Source organism: Phocoena phocoena, chromosome 11 (assembly GCF_963924675.1).
Source record: "Phocoena phocoena chromosome 11, mPhoPho1.1, whole genome shotgun sequence".
NCBI classification, from domain to species: domain Eukaryota; kingdom Metazoa; phylum Chordata; class Mammalia; order Artiodactyla; family Phocoenidae; genus Phocoena; species Phocoena phocoena.
Window position 1 is genome coordinate 21684513 of NC_089229.1, and position 18460 is coordinate 21702972.

The window sequence follows — 18460 nt, forward strand, 5'->3', positions numbered from 1 at the left end:
CCTACAGTCAGTAGAAATGTCATAACCTGTAATGCTCTTTAAAAAAATATGTATTTATTTTTTGGCCGTGGCACAGCATGTGATATCTTACTTCCTCAACCAGGGATTGGACCCGAGCCCCCTGTGGTGTAAGCACGGAGTCTTAGCCACTGGACTGCCAGGGAAGTCCCGCTTTTAAATAAGAAAGAATAAAATTAAATGAGTTAAGCATTCAACTCAAAGAGCTAGAAAAAAAGGATATAATAAATAGATGATTGAATTCTTATAGTTAAGAACAGAAAGTAATTAGAAAGTAAACAAACAAATACATGAATAAGTAACACATTCAGTAGATGTTTGATAAAAATAAAGCTAATTGAATCTTTGAATATGACAATAAAATAGACCCACCTAGGCAAACCGAGGAAAGAAGAATAATATAGCACATTAGGAATGAAAATGGTAATAGAACTATAAATACAGAAGATAGTAATAAATATAAAAATATGTGCAATTTTTTCAATAAATTAGAAAACCTAAATGGAAATAGTTGATTTCCTAGGAAAAATGTAAATTACAAAATTGATCCAAGATGAGGTTGACAGTATTGATAGATCAGTAACCATAGTAGACACTGGAAGTTTTAAGGATTTACTCCGAAAAAGTGCTAGTCCTAGATGATTTTACATGTTTGTTCTTTCAAATATTCAAGTAACAAACACTTTCTATGTTAGTTGACTTATTCTGGAGATTAAAAAAAGGCAGAAAACTCTTCACTTACATAACCCTGATACCAAAACTGAAGAGACCAGAAAAAACTGGTGACTGATTTTACATATGAATATGGATGCAAAACCCTAGATTACAAATAGCAATCCAGGATTACATTAAAATATACCCCATAGGTAGACAAGTTTACCTTCAGGAGTGTAAAGACGGTTCTCATCAAGAATTAATTAGGGTTTCTCTGGTGGCACAGTGGTTAAGAATCTGCCTGACAATGCAGGGGCCGCAGGTTCGAGCCCTGGTCCGGGAAGATCCCACATGCTGCAGAGCAACTAAGCATGTGTGCCACAACTACTGAGCCTGCGCTCTAGAGCCCGCATGCCACAACTACTGAAGCCTGCATGTCTAGAGCCCATGCTGCACAACAAGAGAAGCCACTGCAATGAGAAGCCCCGCACATTGCAACAAAAAGTAGCCCCCGTGCGTAGCAGTGAAGACCCAATACAGCCAAAAATTAAATAAGTAAATAAATAAATAGATAAATTTATTTAAAAAAAAAGAATTGGGTTCCCTGGTGGTACAGTGGTTGAGAATCCGCCTGCCAATGCAGGGGACACGGGTTCAATTCGAGCCCTGGCCCAGGAAAATCCCACATGCCAAGGAGCAACTAATCCCGTGTGCCACAACTACTGAGCCTGTGCTCTAGAGCCCGCGAGCCACAACTACTGAAGCCTGCGTGCCTAGAGTCCGCACACCACAACAAGAGAAACCACCGTGCATCACAACAAAGAGTTAGCCTCCTCTCACAACTAGAGAAAGCCCGCGCGCAGCAGCAAAGACCCAGCTCAGCCATAAATAAATACATAAATAAATAAAAATAATAATATTAATGTATTAAAGGAGAAAACATATACTCATCCTGAAAGACCCTAAATAAATTTAACAAATCATAAGAACGTTCCTTCCTTACTCTTCCTACAGACATGATGATTACTATGTGTCAGGCACTGTACTAGCACTTTTCGTGGGTCTATCTGATCTTCACAACATCCTTATGAAGTAGCTATTACTGGTATGTTCATTTTATAGATGAGGAAACTGAGGCACAGAGTGGTTACATAATCTTCCCAAGGTCATGCAGTTAGAAATGGAACCAGCATTCATATTTAGGCAGTTTGAATCCTGAGTGTGCTTTTTAGCCACTATGCTATTCTGCTGCTTCTTGTTCATTAACAAAGTAATAAAAACTTCCTTAATATGGTGAAAATGTATCCATGAGAAGCCAACAGCAGACATCATACTAAATGGTGAAACCCTGCCAGGCATGCCATTAAGTTCATCAAGAAGATAAGAATTACACTCTCATTACTTTAGTGGTTCTAGCCATGCAGTTTTAAGAAAAAAAAAAAATCCAGGCTAAGGTCAACTGATTAGCAGTGTAATTCCATTTACAACTTTAATTCTCCCTTGCCATGCAGCGTGATATATTTTCAGATTCCGGTGATTAGGACATAGACATCTTTGGGGTAACATTATTCTGCCTACCACAGTACCCTTGGAAATATTGTTACCTAAGAAAAGAACATGAGGATAAGAACAATTGCCACCAAAATCAGTGCTTGCATAGCAATGAGAGCTTAATCTGCCTTGTCCGTTAGTTTATTTTTCAGGAGTTATATCTAGGTGAAGAAGAGAAGTTGAGGGCTGGAAGGAATACGTTTTACACTTAGCACTAATTACAAAGTTGAAACTGGGTTGAAATAGATAGATGCTCTAGTTTTACTCTTAGGTTTTCTTAACTATGTTTCTCTTCATGGTTGCAAATTCCTTCTCATATTATAAAATGCTATCTTGTGGTGTATACTGTATGTTTAGTAGAGAGATGATAAGTTGTGTGATTATAACTCAAGGAGTTATTTCTGCTCACAGTTCACCGATTCTGATTTGCTGTGTGAATAGTTATTATTGAGAGTTACATCAAGCAATCAAGGTGCATATTATTCATTAGAAAATGTTTGGTTAGTATAATTTTGGCTATGGTGCTCCCTAATATTACTTATGTAATATTGTGCATTTACAGTCTCTGGTGTGACTATATACTTGGTCTGTTACATATTTTATCTTGCTCAAACGGTAAGAAATTATTAAAGATATTTTCTGGGACTCAATCACATGGGCATTTATTTACTACAAAGCCAGTCTTTTCAGTTATTTTTGGAAGGCATTTAAAATTTTCAGAGTTAATCTTGTTTCTTCTTTTTTCTGAAAATAATTATGTAGGACTACCCTATGTAGTGCGATAGAGTAGCCACTGTCCATGTGAGGCTATAAAGCACTTGAAATATGACTAGTCCTAATTGCAGTGTGCTATAAATGTAAAATAAACACTGATTTTGACAACAGTACAGAAAATGTAAAATACCTCAATAATTTTTATATTCCATATTGAAATGATGATGTTTGGATATACTAGGTTAAATAAAATATACAAAAAACTAATTTCATCTCTTTTTAAAATCTTTTTAATGTGGCTACTAGAACATTTAAATTTACATATATGGCCCACGTTATTCCAGACTTATTACACCCATATGAGATACTTCTAGCCCATGTTAATAAAATTACATCATCACTATGGAGATGAGAACTTAACTTACAGTACTCAATTGCATGTGCACGTGTCCAGTTCATCCAAAGATGGAAGCACACTGTTAAGATATGGATTGAAAAGAACAGGGCTTGAAATTATATGGCGTGTCAGAAGACCATTTCTACATACTCTGACCCTGCTTGAGGCGTTCGATGCACATTCTGTATGTTTTCATATCTGGAGCCTTGGAGTGACCTCAAGTGTCAAGAGTCAGATAAGAATCAAGAAAAGCTGAAAGGTTTTATGTTGCTCCTGAAGAATTTGTCCCATAGGTTGGTAGAGGGTATAATGATGATCAATTTGTGGAGTAACTGTGTTTAAGTCTTGTTTGCTATACACAAGATTGTATTGGCCCAAGAAACTCAGATTTACAGTTTATTTAGGTGTAATCTTAAATATGTGAGAGCTTAGGGAACATAGTATTCTCATTAATGAACGTCCAGGTTATTTGAAATTTCTGTGGAAAACCTATTTTGTTTATATTCTAAAATGTACTAATCCAATTTGATATATTAGTACAAATAGCATAACAAAGGAAATTAAATCTTTGGTAATTGGGGCTCTCATATCGTCTCAGAGCATTCATTCTCGGTATGAATTCTCACATACAGAATATAAAATATAGACAAGTTAGTATAGGAGATGGAATTGAGTATATATTAGACTAAGACCAAGGATCTATATATTTCCTTTTTGGGAATAAATATGTAATAAGATTTAAAACTCTTTCAAGACATCTCTTAAAGGTATTTAGAAATTCTTATATTTTATAAAACAGCCTTAAGTTTATCAAGGTTTTAATATAGGTCCTCTTTTTGAATTTAAAGATTATCATTGAGAAACAAGAGAAGTGCAGTGCAAAAAGTTGGAATGGAGTAGAACATTAGCTCAAAGCTTGAGCTTATAAACATCAAAGTTTATTATATTTTTAATTAACTTTTTAGTTGGAAGGTCTGAGTCTGGCTTATTTATAATCTTTCAAGTGTGTGTGGATGTTCTATGGATATGTGGATATGTGCCTAAGGTAGTCAAATATATTTATATGTATGCTAAATACTATTCTGAACCTCCTTGTTTAAAAAAAGATGTATCCACATTCATTCTGTTTAGGAAAGGAGACATGCATTGGAGATTTTTTTCCCCATGCTCCTATTATAATTAATTCTTTTTTTTTTTGATAATGGGGAACTGAGATGGTATAGGTAAATGAAATCTATAGACCTTGAATCTTACTTTTGTTATAAATATCATATCTTCCCCTACTAAATATTTATAAGGTCTAATAACATGCAGGAAATTTAAAAATAATTTGAGTTAATTTACAGTATTTTCTCATTTCTTTTCCATGCTTTGCCAGAGGTATTCCTGAGCAACATAGTGTGCTAGTCACCTTTAACTAAAACTTGGCTTTCCCCAAAAGACACCAGTGCCCTCGCAGTTCTCTCTAATGGAGCTATGCCATCTTCCATGCATTTCACTCATGGTAGAAATCTCAGTCATTCTTTTTCTCTTATCCTATTCATATGGATACCATCTCCCATAGGTTTTTATTTTAGACATGTCTACTTGAGTTTCCTCCCTCTTCTCTACCTCTGTATATCCACTAGTTCAGATTTCTTTGTTTCTTCCCTAGATTGTTAAAACAGACTACTAACCTGACTCCCTGCAACCAATTTGTTCACTCTTTTCACCTTCCAACTGTCTTTAGAAAGAGCTCTCATTATAAAATACTGACCCCAGGGACTTCCCTGGTGGTCCAGTGGTTAAGAATCCTCCTTCCAATGCAGGGGATGCATGTTCGATCCCTGGTCAGGGATCTAAGATCCCACATGCCACGGGGCAACTAAGCCCACGCACTCTGGAGCCTGTGTGCCACAATGAAAGATCCCACATGCTGCAACTAAGACTCCATGCAGGGCTTCCCTGGTGGCGCAGTGGTTGAGAATCTGCCTGCCAATGCAGCGGACACGGGTTTGAGCCCTGGGCTGGCAAGATATCACATGCTGCGGAGCAACTAGGCCCGTGAGCCACAACTACTGAGCCTGCGCGTCTGGAGCCTGTGCTCCGCAACAAGAGAGGCCGCGACAGTGAGAGGCCCGCGCACTGCGATGAAGAGTGGCCCCCGCTCGCTGCAACTAGAGAAAGCCCCCGCACAGAAACGAAGACCCAACACAGCCAAAAATAAATAAATAAAATAAAATAAAAAAGACTCCATGCAGCCAAATAAATATTTTAAAAAATAATTAAAAAATAAAAAATATAAAAAAATAATAAAACACTGACCCGATCCAGAAACATGCGTAGTATCTTTCTGATAACCCTCTAGGTCCACAGTGCTTATAGGATAAAGGCTAAGCTTCTTGGCATGTTATAAGGCTCTTTACAATCTGGAGCAAACCTGTCTTTTCTCCTTCATATTTTATTGTTTTAGAAAAAATTTTCCTTGAAAAATACTTGATAATTTTGACTATTCAGACAATTCAGAGGTGACTAATTATTTTTGCATGCATTTGTCTATGTTAATGCAAATGTTTAACATCAGTATAATGGGAATAATAACAATCTCTGTCTTATAGTTGTGTGGATGTAAATGAGTCAATGTATGTAAAGCATTTAGGATATTGACACATCCACACAATATTATGCAACTTGCTTTTTTCATTTAATATTTTTTCAAGGTCAGTACATATAGATCAAACTTACTTGTTTTAATAGTTGCATAATATTCCATGGTGTAGGTAAATCCTAATTAATTTTTCCCTTTTTGATGGGCATTCATGAGCTTTCTCTCTTTTACTATTAAAATTATACAGTAAATATTTTTGTGCCTGTAGTCTTCATATTAATACTTTTATTTCATAGGCATCTAGAGGAAGTTACAGGAAAAAGATTGTGAAATTAAGTCATTATGGGATCTATATACCACCAATTATAGACAATACTAAAAAAAAAAATGTGATTCTAGTGCCAGAATAGAGAAATTGGTGAATACAAGAGAACCCCTAGAAACAGACCAACAGTACATACTGGCTTACCTTCAAGATGTTGTCAGTTTGGTTCCAGATATATGCTTTACCCAGTAAAGCATATATCGCAATAAAGCAAGTCACATGAACTGTTTTTGTTTCCCAGTGCATATAGAAGTTATGTTTACTCTATACTGTAGTCTGTTAAGTGTACAATACCATTATATTAAAAAAGCAATGTACATACCTTAATTGAAAAATTCTTTATTGCTAAAAAATCATAACCATCATCTGAGCCTTTAGCAAGTTGTAATTTTGCTGGTGGAGGGTCTTACTTCTGTATTGATAGCTGCTGACTGATCTGGGTGGTGGTTGCTGAAGTTTGGGGTGGCTGTGGCAATGTCTTAAAATAAGATGGCAATGAAGTTTGCCCCATCGATGAACTCTTCCTTCCATGAACGATTTCTTTGTAGCAGGGGGTGTTGTCTCATAGCATTTTACCCATAATGTAACCTCTTTCAAAATTGGAGTCAGTCCTCTCAAACCTTGTTGCTGCTTTATCAACTAGGTTTATGTGGTATTCTAAATTCTTTGTTGTCATTTCAACAGTCTTCACAGTGCCTTCACCAGGAATAGATTCTGTCTCAAGAAACCACTTTTGTTGCTCATTCATAAGAAGCACCTCTTCATCTATTCAAGGTATATCATGAGATGGCAGCAGTTTGGTCACATCTTTGGTTTCCACTTCTAATTCTAGTTCTCTTGCTACTTCCACCACATCTGCAGTTATTTCCTCCACTGAAGTCTTGAGCCCCTGAAAGTCAGCCATGAGAGTTGGAATCAACTTCTTCCAAATTCCTGTTAGTATTTTGACCTCTTCCCATGAATCACAAATGTTCTTAATGTCTTTCAGAAGGGTGAATCCTTTCCAGAAGGTTTTCTTTTTTTTTTTTTTAACATCTTTATTGGGGTATAATTGCTTTACAATGGTGTTAGTTTCCTCTTTATAACAAAGTGAATCAGCTATACATATACATATATCCCCATATCTCCTCCCTCTTGTGTCTAAGTCAGAAGGTTTTCAATTGACTTTGCCCAGATCCATCAGAGGAATCATTATCTATGGCAGATTTAGCCTTATGAAATGTATCTTAAATAATAAGACTTGAAAGTTGAAGTTACTTCTTGATATGTGGGCTGTAGAATGGATGTTTTGTTAGCAGGTGTGAAAACAACATTAATCTTATTGTACATCTCCATCAGAGTTCTTGGGTGACCAGGTGTATTGTCATTGAGCAGTAATATTTGGAAAGGAATCTTGTTTTCTGAGCAGTCGGTCTCAACAGTGGGCTTAAAATATTCAATAGACCACGTTGTAAACAGATGGGCTATCATCCAGGCTTTCTTGTTCCATTTATAGAACATAGACAGAGTAGATTTAGCATAAGTCTTAAGGGCCCTAGGATTTTCAGAATGGTAAATGAGCATTGGCTTCAATTTATTTTTAATTAATTAATTAATTAAAAAAAATTGAAGTATAGTTGATTTACAGTTGGCTTAAAGTCACCAGGTGCGTTAGTTCCTAACAAGAGAGTCAGCCTGTCCTTTGAAGCTTTGAAGCCAGATGTTGACTTCTCCTCTTTAGCTATGAAAGTCCTAGATGGCATAGTCTTCTAAAGTAAGACTGTTTTGTCTACACTGAAAATCTGTTGTTTAGCGCAGCTACTTTCATTAGTTATTTTAGTTAGATCTTCTGGATAGCTTGCTATATCTTCTACATTAGCACTTGCTGCTTCATCTTTCACTTGTGTGTGTGTGTGTGTGTGTTGGTTTTTAAAATGTATTTATCTGTCTATCTATCTATCTATGTATCTATCTATCTATCTATCTATCTTACTGGAATCTTAGTTCCCCGACCAGGGAACAAACCCAGGCCCCCTGTAGTGGGAGTGCAGTGTCCTAACCGCTGGACTGCCAGGGAATTCCCTCATCTTGCACTTTTATGTGATGGAGATAGAGTCTTTCCTTAAATCTCATGAACCAACCTCTGCTGGCTTCAAACTTTTCTTCTGCAGCTTTTTCACCTCCCTCTCAGCCTTCATAGAATTGAAGAGAGTTAGGATCTTGCTCTGCGTTAGGTTTTTGCTTAAGGGAATGTTGTGGCTCATTTGATCTTCTATCCAGACCACTAAAACTTTCTTCTTATCAGCGGTAAGGCTGTTTCACTTTTTTATCATTTATGTGTTCATTGGAGTTGCACTTTTAATTTCCTTCAAAAACTTTTCCCTTGCATTCACAATGTGGCTAACTGTTAGTGCAACAGGCCTAGATTTTAACCTGTCGTGGCTTTTGACATGTCTTCACTAAGCTTAATCATTTCTAGCTTTTGATTTAAAGTGAGAGATGTGTGATTCTTTCTTTCAGTTGAACACTTAGAGGCCACTGTAGGGTTATTAATTGTCCTCATTTCAATACTGTGTCTTGGGGAAGAGGGAGGCCTCAGGAGAGGGAGAGAGGTGGAGAATGGCGGTCTGTGGAGCCGTCAGAACACGTACAAGATTCATCAAGTTCACTGTCCTATGTGGACATATTTCTTGATGCCCCAAAACAATTCATAGATCATCATAACAGATATAGTAATAAATAAGAATTTGAAATATTGTGAGAATTACTAAAATGAATTGCAGAGACATGAATTGAGCAAATGCTGTTAGAAAACAGTGAAGATAAACTTGTTCAACACAGAGTTGCAACAAATCTTCAGTTAAAAAGAAAAGCAAGTCCATTCTCTATGTCTGCATCTTTATGCCTGCCCTGCCACTAGGACACAGTGGGGGAAGGGGAAGCTGGGACAAAGCAAGAGAGTAGCGTTGACATATATACACTACCAAATGTAAAATAGATAGCTAGTGGGAAGCTACTGCATAGCACGGGGAGATCAGCTCGATGCTTTGTGACCACCTAGAAGGGTGGGATAGGGAGGGTGGGAGAGAGGCTCAAGAGGGAGGGGATATGGGGATATATGTATACATATTGCTGATTCACTTTGTTGTACAGCAGAAACTCACACAACATTGTAAAGCAATTATACTCCAATAAAGATATAAAAAAAAATCAGTATCTGCAAAACAGTAAATTGAAGTGCAATAAAACGGGGTATACCTGTATAAAAATTTAGTTTAAGATAAAGTTAACACTTGAAGGAAGCAGGAAGAGGAAGAATGATTCAATAAAAAATCCTGAAAAAGTGTTTTAATTATTGAGAGGGGAGAAAAAGTTCAGTTCTTTACCTCATAACGATTTAGCTCCCCTGCCCTCATCTGGGCCTGTTGCCTCTAATCCAGAGACTATGTGTTTTATTCATTTCAGGGGATAAATCTCCCATTCTGCTGTTTCAAGAAGAAGAAGCAATCTGAGAACTTGACTGATTTAGATTTTCAACGAATGTTGTTGGATATTTGAATATTTCATTCCTTTTTACTGCTGAGTAGCATTCCATTGTATGAACATATCACAATTTTTTTTTTTTTTTGCGGTACACAGCCTTCTCACTGTTGTGGCCTCTCCCGTTGCGGAGCACAGGCTCCAGACGCGCAGGCTCAGTGGCCATGGTTCACAGGCCCAGCTGCTCCGCAGCATGTGGGATCTTCCCGGACCGGGGCATGAACCCGTGTCCCCTGCATTGGCAGGCAGACTCTCAACCACTGCGCCACCAGGGAAGACCCATATCACAATTTTTTAAATCGATTTACCTGTTAATAGACATTTGGGTTATTTCAGTTTGGGGCTAGTATAAATAAAGCTGCTATGTATATTTATGTATAAGTCTTTTATAGAAACATGCTGTCATTTCTGTTGACTAAATATCTAGAGTGGAATGACTGGATTGTATGGTAGTTCAGTGTTTGAGAGTTGTGGTTGATTTACATCCCTGTCAACATTGGTATGTGAAGTATTCTTAATCAGCACCACTGTAATAGATATGAGTAGTATCTCATGGTTTTAATTTGCATTTCTCTCAAGACAAATGATGTTGAGCACCTTTCCATGTTCTTACTTGCCATGTGTATATCTTCTTTGCTGAAGTATCTGTTCAAATCCTTTGCCCATTTTTTTTTTTTGAATATTGCCCTCAGGTTCACAGCTGCTAAATTATTTTATTTTATTTTAATTTTGGCTGTGTTGGGCCTTCGTTTCTGTGCAAGGACTTTCTCTAGTTGCGGCGAGTGGGGGCCACTCTTCATCGCAGTGTGCGGGCCTCTCACTATTGCGGGCTCTCTTGTTGGAGCACAGGCTCCAGACACGCAGCCTCAGTAGTTGTGGCTCACGGGCTTAGTTGCTCCGCTGCGTGTGGGATCCTTCCATACCAGGGCTCGAACCCATGTCCCCTGCATTGGCAGGCAGATTCTCAACCACTGCGCCACCAGGGAAGCCCTGCCCATTTTTTTTTTAAGGTCATTGATTTTTTTATCTATTATGGATCAAAGAATAGAAAAGAAAATGTGATTTGCAAAATTTTTCTCCCAGTCCCCATTTCCTTTTCATTCTCTTAACAGTGTCTTTGAAGAACAGAAGCTCATAATTTTGTTAAAGTCCAATTTGTCAAATTTTCTTGTGTGGGTTGTGCTTTGGTATTAAAATCTAGAAAATTTTTTGCTTAATCCAAGGTCACAAAAATTTCCCTGTACATTTTCTTGTAGAAGTTTTATGGTTTTAGGTTTTGCTTTTAGATCTATGATTTATTTTAAGTGAATTTTTGTATATGGTGTGGTGAGGATATACAGTTTTGTTTTGGATATGGTATGGCCTAAGGATATCCATTTGTTCCAACACAACTTTCTGATAAGACTGTTCGTTCTTTAATGAATTGCGGTTGCACCTGTGTCAAAATCACTTGCATATATGTGTAGGTGGACTTTCTATTCCTCTGTTCTCTTCAAATAATCTATCTTTAATACCATACAATGTCTTGTTTACTGTAGTTTTATCATAGTCTTGAAATCAGGTAGTGTAAGTATCCAACTTTGTTCTTCTTTTTCAGAGTTGCTTTGGCTATCCTAGGTCCTTTGTATTTTCATATGAATTTCCGAGTTAGTGAATTTCTACAAAAAAAGCTTGCTGGGATTCTGATTGCATTGTATTGAATCTAAAGATAAATCTGTGGAAAATTAACATCATAAAAATATTTAGTCTTCTGATTCATGAACTTGATATTATCTCACCATTTGTTTAGGTCCTCTTTAACTTTTCACAGCAATATTTTGTAGTTTTTAGTGTACAACTTCGTACATATTTTGTCAAATTTATTCTTAAGTATTTAATATTTTTCTTGATATTGTAAATGATATTTTAAAAAATTTTGACTTCTAATTGTTCTTTGCTAGCATATAGAAATATAGTTGACTTTTACCTATTGAGTTGTTTCTTGCAAACTTGCTAAACACACTTTTTTGGTTGTGTTTTTTTTGGTTTTTTTTTGAGTAAGGTTTTCCTTTTTTTTAAACATTTTATTTTGAAATAATTTTAGATTTATGGAAGTATTATGAAGAAAGGTCAGAGAGTCCCCTATATTTTTTACAGAGGTTCCCCTAATTAAACACAATTTTAATTTTAGTAGCTTTTTTTGTAGATTTCATAGGATTTTTTTACGTACATGACTATGTTGTCTTCAAGTAAAGATAGATTTTCTTCTTTCTTTACAATCTGGATGTCTTTTATTTCCTTTTCTTTTCACTGCATTTCTAGCCACTACATTGGCTAAAATCTCTGGTACAAAAAAGTTTTTTGACTGCGTACATTATAGTTATTGGTGGTATATGACAAGGTAGGGCTCTCTGAGCCTCTCCCATTCTTTAAGTGGTCTGGGATTGAAACTGTATTGAGAATGGGAGATTCTCAGTGTGTTGGGAGATTGAGTTGGGGCAAGGACTCCCCAGCAGCTGAGCATATCTCTATTCCTCTCATGTTCTCGCTGTGGCTGGTGGCCCAGAGGGCTTTTACTCCTTGGAGGCCATGTGGATCATCAGTCCACTGCCCTATTACTGTAGCCAAATTCATGGTCCTACCAGGAAATGAGCTTGACAAAGTGGTTATTGAGGGCAATGCAAACGATGGTATCAAGGGTGAAAGAGTGGGTGTCACTGGTAAAGTTGCAGGAGACAGCAAGATTTTCGGTGTAGCCCAGGATGCTCTTTAGTGGGCCCTCTGATGCCTGCTTCACCGCCTTTTTGGTGTCATTATATTTGCAACTTTCTCCAGATGGCAAGTCAGATCTATGATCATCATACTGTTGGTGGGGACACAGAAGGCCATGCCAGTATGCTTCCTCTTCACCTCAGGAATGACTTTGCCAACAGTCTTGGCAGTGCTAGTAGATGCCAAAATGCTGTTGTGGGAAACCCTGTGGCTGTCACTGTATAGTTTCCCAGAGGGGCCATCAATTTTCAGTCTTCTGGGTGGCAGTGATGGCATTGACTGTGGTCATGAGTCCCTCTACGATGCCAAAGTTGTCATGGTTACCTTGGCCAGGGGTGCCAGGTAGTTGATGGTGCAGAAGGCATTGCTGACAATCTTGAGGGAGTTGACATACTTCTCATGGTTTATGCCCATCACAAACATGGGGGTTTCAGCAAAAGGAGCAGAGATGATGACCCTTTTGGCTTCACCCTTCAAGCGAACCTTAGCTTACTCCAAGGTAGTGAAGACATGAGTGGACTTCACCATGTATCCAGCAGCAGCATCACCCCATTTGACATTGGCAGGATCTCATTACTGGAAGATGGAGATGGACTTTTCATTGATGACAAGCTTCCCAGTTTCAACCTTGACTGTGTCATCAAACTTGCCATGGGTAGAATCACATTGAAACATGTAGACCATGAAGTTCAGGTCTATGAAGGGTCATTGATGGCAACGTTTTTCACCTTGCCAGAGTTAAAAGCAGCCCTGGTGACCAGATATCTGATACAGACAAATCCATCTACTTCGATCTTCACTATCATGTCTTAGGGATGCAGCTGGCACTGCACAGGAAAATCAGCTGTCTGTTGAATGAAGAAAAGCAGAGAGCCTCCGGAAACATGTTGAGTAGAAGTGGGAAACAGAGATAACTTGCCCTGTTCTTGATCTTAAGGGGAATACATTCAGTCTTTCATCATTAAGATTATGTTAGCTATAAGTTTTTTTGTAGATGTATTTTATAGGTTGATGAAATTTCCTTCTATTCCCAGTTTAGTAACAGTTTTTATTAGGAATTGATGTTAGAGTTTGGCAAATACTATTTCCATATCTGTTGAGATAATAGTGATTTTTCTGTTTTAGTTTGTTAATATAGTAATTTATGAATGTTAAAACAAATTTGCATTCCTGAAATAAGCTCCATTTCATCATGGTGTAGTGTTCTTTTCATATATTGTTGGATTCAACTTGCTAGAATTTTGCTGAGAATTTTTGCTTCTGTATTCATGAGTGATATATTGATCTGTAGTTCTTTCTTGTCATATGTCTTTGGTGTCATAGAATATTAGGCAGTATTTGTGCCTCTTCAATATTTTGGAATGATTTTTGTAGAACTGATACTATTTCTTCCTTAAATATCTGGCGTAATTCCCCATTGAAGCCACCTGGACCTGGACGTTTTTATTTTGTTTTGTGGGGAACGTTTTGTAACCACAAGTTCAAGTTCAGTTTCCTTAATAGATGTAGGGCTATTCAGGTTATCCTATTTTTAAAAATGAGTTTTGGTGGTTTGTGTTTTTCAAGAAACTTGTCCATTTCATCTAAGTTTTTTAATTTATTGGTATAAAGTTATTAAAAATATTCTTACTGTTCATATTTTTAGAATATGTAGTGATATTACCTCTCTGCTCCTAATTTAGTAATTTGTATCTTCTATTTTAATCCTTATCAGTTTGCCTATAGATTTTTAAATTTTATAGAGTATTTTAAAGAATCACTTTTTGATTTTATTGATTGTCTCTATTGTTATCCTGTTTTCTTTTTCACTGGTTTCCTTTCTTCTGCTTACTTTGGGGTTAATATGCTCTTCTTTTCCTGTTTCTTAAAGTGGAAGCTGAGGTCATCAATGTGGGATCTTTCTCTGATCTATCAGTGTCATTTTAATACTATAAATTTTTCTTTAGGTACTACTTTAGTTGCATCCCCAAAGTCTTGATATTTTGTGTTTTCTTTCTCTTTCAGTTATAAATACATTCCAAAATCTTTTTGATATCTTCTTTGACTTATGTGTTATTCAGTTTCTAATATTTGTGGATATTAAAGATACCTTTTGGTGAACGATTTTTAATTTAATTGGAGTCAGAGAATATAGTTTTGTGATTTGAATCTTTTATTTCATTTTAAAATTTTTTAAAGCATCTTTATTGGAGTATAATTGTTTTACAATGGTGTGTTAGTTTCTGCTTTATAACAAAGTGAATCAGCTATACATATACATATATCACAATATCTCCTCCCTCTTGCGTCTCCCTCCCACCCTCCCTATCCCACCCCTTTAGGTAGTCACAAAGCACAGAGCTGATCTCCCTGTGCTATGCGGGGGCTTCCGACTAGCTATCGTTTTACATTTGGTAGTATATATAAGTCTATGCCACTCTCTCATTTCACCCAGCATACCCTTCCCCCTCCCAGTGTCCTCAAGTCCATTCTCTATGTCTTTATTCCAGTCCTGCCCCTAGGTTCTTCAGAACCTTTTTTTTTTTTTAGATTCCATATATATGTGCTAGCATACGGTATTTGTTTTTCTGTTTCTGACTTACTTCACTCTGCATGACAGATTCTAGGTCCATCCACCTCACTACAAATAACTCAATTTCATTTCTTTTTATGGCTGAGTAATATTCCACTGTATATATATGCCACAACTTCTTTATCCATTCATCTGTCAATGGACACTTAGGTTGCTTCCATGTCCTGGCTATTGTAAATAGAGCTGCAGTGAACATTGTGGTACATGACTCTTTTTGAATTATGGTTTTCTCAGGGTATATGCCCAGTAGTGAGATTGCTGGGTCCTATGGTAGTTCTATTTTTAGTTTTTTAAGGAACCTCCATACTGTTCTCCATAGTGGCTGTATCAATTTCCATTCCCCCAACAGTGCCAGAGGGTTCCCTTTTCTCCACACCCTCTCCAGCATTTATTGTTTGTAGATTTTTTGATGATGGCCATTCTGACTGGTGTGAGGTGATACCTCATTGTAGTTTTGATTTCCATTTCTCTAATGATTAGTGATGTTGAGCATCCTTTCATGTGTTTGTTGGCAGTCTGTATATCTTCTTTGGAGAAATGTCTATTTAGGTTTTCTGCCCATTTTTGGATTGGGTTGTTTTGTTTATAGTGAGCTGCATGAGCTGCTTGTATATTTTGGAGACTAATCCTTTGTCAGTTGCTTTGTCGGCAAATATTTTCTCCCGTTCTGAGGGTTTTCTTTTTGTCCTGTTTATGGTTTCCTTTGCTTTGCAAAAGCTTTTAAATTTCATTAGGTCCCATTTATTTATTTTTGGTTTTATTTCCATTTCTTTAGGAGGTGGGTCAAAAAGGATCTTGCTGGGATTTATGTCATAGAGTGTTCTGCCTATGTTTTCTTCTAAGAGTTTTATAGTGTCTGGCCTTACATTTAGGTCTTAATCCATTTTGAGTTTATTTTTGTGTATGGTGTTAGGGAGTGTTCTAATTTCTTTCTTTTACATGTAGCTTTCCAGTTTTCCCCGCACCACTTATTGAAGAGACTGTCTTTTCTCCATTGTATATTCTTGCCTTCTTTATCAAAAATAAGGTGACCGTAGGTGCGTGGGTTTATCTCTGGGCTTTCTATCCTGTTCCATTGATCTATATTTCTGTTTATGTGCCAATACCATACTGTCTTGATTACTGTAGCTTTGTAGTATATTCTGAAGTCCAGGAGCCTGATTCCTCCAGCTCCATTTTTCTTTCTCAAGATTGCTTTGGCTATTCGGGGTCTTTTGTGTTTCCATACATATTGTGCAATTTTTTGTTCTAGTTTTGTGAAAAATGCCATTGGTAGTTTGATAGGGATTGCATTGAATCTGTAGATTGCTTTGGGTAGTATAGTCATTTTCACAATGTTGATTCTTCCAATCCAAGAACATGGTATATCTCTCCATCTGTTGATATCATCTTTAATTTCTTTCATCAGTGTCTTATAGTTTTCTGCATACAGGTCTTTTGTCTCCTTAGTTAGGTTTATTCCTAGATATTTTATTCTTTTTGTTGCAAAGGTAAATGGGAATGTTTTCTTAATTTCTCTTTCAGATTTTTCATCATTAGTGGATAGGAATGCAAAAGATGTCTGTGCATTAATTTTGTATCCTTCTACTTTACCAAATTCATCGATTAGCTCTAGTAGTTTTCTGGTAACATCTTTAGGATTCTCTATGTATAGTATCATGTCATCTGCAAACAGTGACAGTTTTACTTCTTCTTTTCCAGTTTGGATTCCTTTTATTTCTTTTTGTTCTCTGATTGCTGTGGCTAAAACTTCCAAAACTATGTTGAATAATAGTGGTGAGAGTGGACAACCTTGTCTTTTTCCTGATCTTAGAGGAAATGGTTTCCGTTTTTCACCATTGAGAATGATGCTGGCTGTGTGTTTCTCATGTGTGGCCTTTCTATGCTGAGGTAAGTTCCCTATGTGCCTGCTTTCTGGAGGGTTTTTATCCTAAGTGGATGTTGAATTTTGTCGGAAGCTTTTTCCGCATCTATTGAAATGATCGTATGGATTTCTCCTTCAATTTGCTAATATGGTTTATCACATTGGTTGATTTGCATATATTGAAGAATCCTTGCATTCCTGGGATAAACCGTACTTGATCATGGTGTATGATCCTTTTAATGTGCTGTTGGATTCTGTTTGCTAGTATTTGTTGAGGTTTTTTGTATCTATGTTCATCAGTGATATTGGTCTGTAGTTTTCTTTTTTGTGCCATCTTTGTCTTGTTTTGGTATCAGGGTAATGGTGGCCTCATAGAATGAGTTTGGGAGTGTTCCTCCCTCTCGGTATTTTGGAAGTGTTTGAGAAGGATAGTTGTTAGGTCTTCTGTAAATGTTTGATAGAATTCACCTGTGAAGCCATCTGGTCCTGGGCTTTTGTTTGTTGGAAAATTTTTAATCACAGTCAGAATTTCTGTGCTTGTGATTGGTCTGTTTATATTTTCTGTTTATTCGTGGTTCAGTCTTGGAAGGTTGTCGTTTTCTAAGAATTTGTCCAATTCTTCCAGGTTGTCCATTTTAGTGGCATATAGTTGCTTGTAGTAATCTCTCATGATCCTTTGTATTTCTGCAGTGTCAGTTGTTACTTCTCCTTTTTCATTTCTAATTCTACTGATTTGAGTCTTCTTTTTTTTTCTTGATGAGTCTGGCTAATGGCTTATCTTCACAGAGAACCAGCTTTTAGTTTTTTTGATCTTTGCTATTGTTTTCTTCATTTATTTTTCATTTATGTCTAATGTGGTCTTTGTGATTTCTTTCCTTTTGCTAACTTTGGGATTTTTTTTTTTTGTTGTTCTTCTCTAGTTGCTTTAGGTGTAAGGTTAGGTTGTTTATTTGAGACGTTTCTTGTTTCTTGAGGATTCTATTGCTATAAACTTCCGTCTTAGAAGTGCTTTTGCTGCATCCCATAGGTCTTGGGTCATCCTGTTTTCATTGTCATTTGTTTCTAGGTATTTTTTGATTTCCTCTTTGATTTCTTCAGTGATCTCTTGGTTATTAAGTAGTGTATTGTTTAGCTTCCATGTGTTTTTTTGCAGAGTTTTTTCTGTAATTGATATCTAGTCTCATAGCACTGTGGTCAGAAAAGATACTTGATACGATTTCAATTTTCTTAAATTTACCAAGGCTTGATTTGTGACCCAAGATATGATCTATCCTAGAGAATGTTCCATGAGCACTTGAGAAGAAAGTGTATTCTCTTGTTTTTGGATGGAATGTCCTATAAATATCAATTAAGTTCATCTTGTTTAATATGTCATTTAAATTTTGTGTTTCCTCATTTATTTTCATTTTGGATGATCTGTCCATTGGTGACAGTGGGGTGTTAAAAGTCCCCTACTGTAATTGTGTTACTGTTGATTTCCCCTTTTATGGCTGTTAGCATTTGCCTTA

At 36.7% G+C, this 18460-nt stretch overlaps 1 protein-coding gene and 1 pseudogene across 3 annotated transcripts in view; one reads left to right on the forward strand and one right to left on the reverse strand.

The window, feature by feature from the left end:
• ANKS1B (ankyrin repeat and sterile alpha motif domain containing 1B) overlaps nt 1-18460 on the forward strand; it is a 1192652-nt gene that overhangs the window by 151268 nt on the left and 1022924 nt on the right. The window lies entirely within an intron of this gene.
• On the reverse strand, nt 12318-13313 carry LOC136130483 (glyceraldehyde-3-phosphate dehydrogenase-like; annotated as a pseudogene).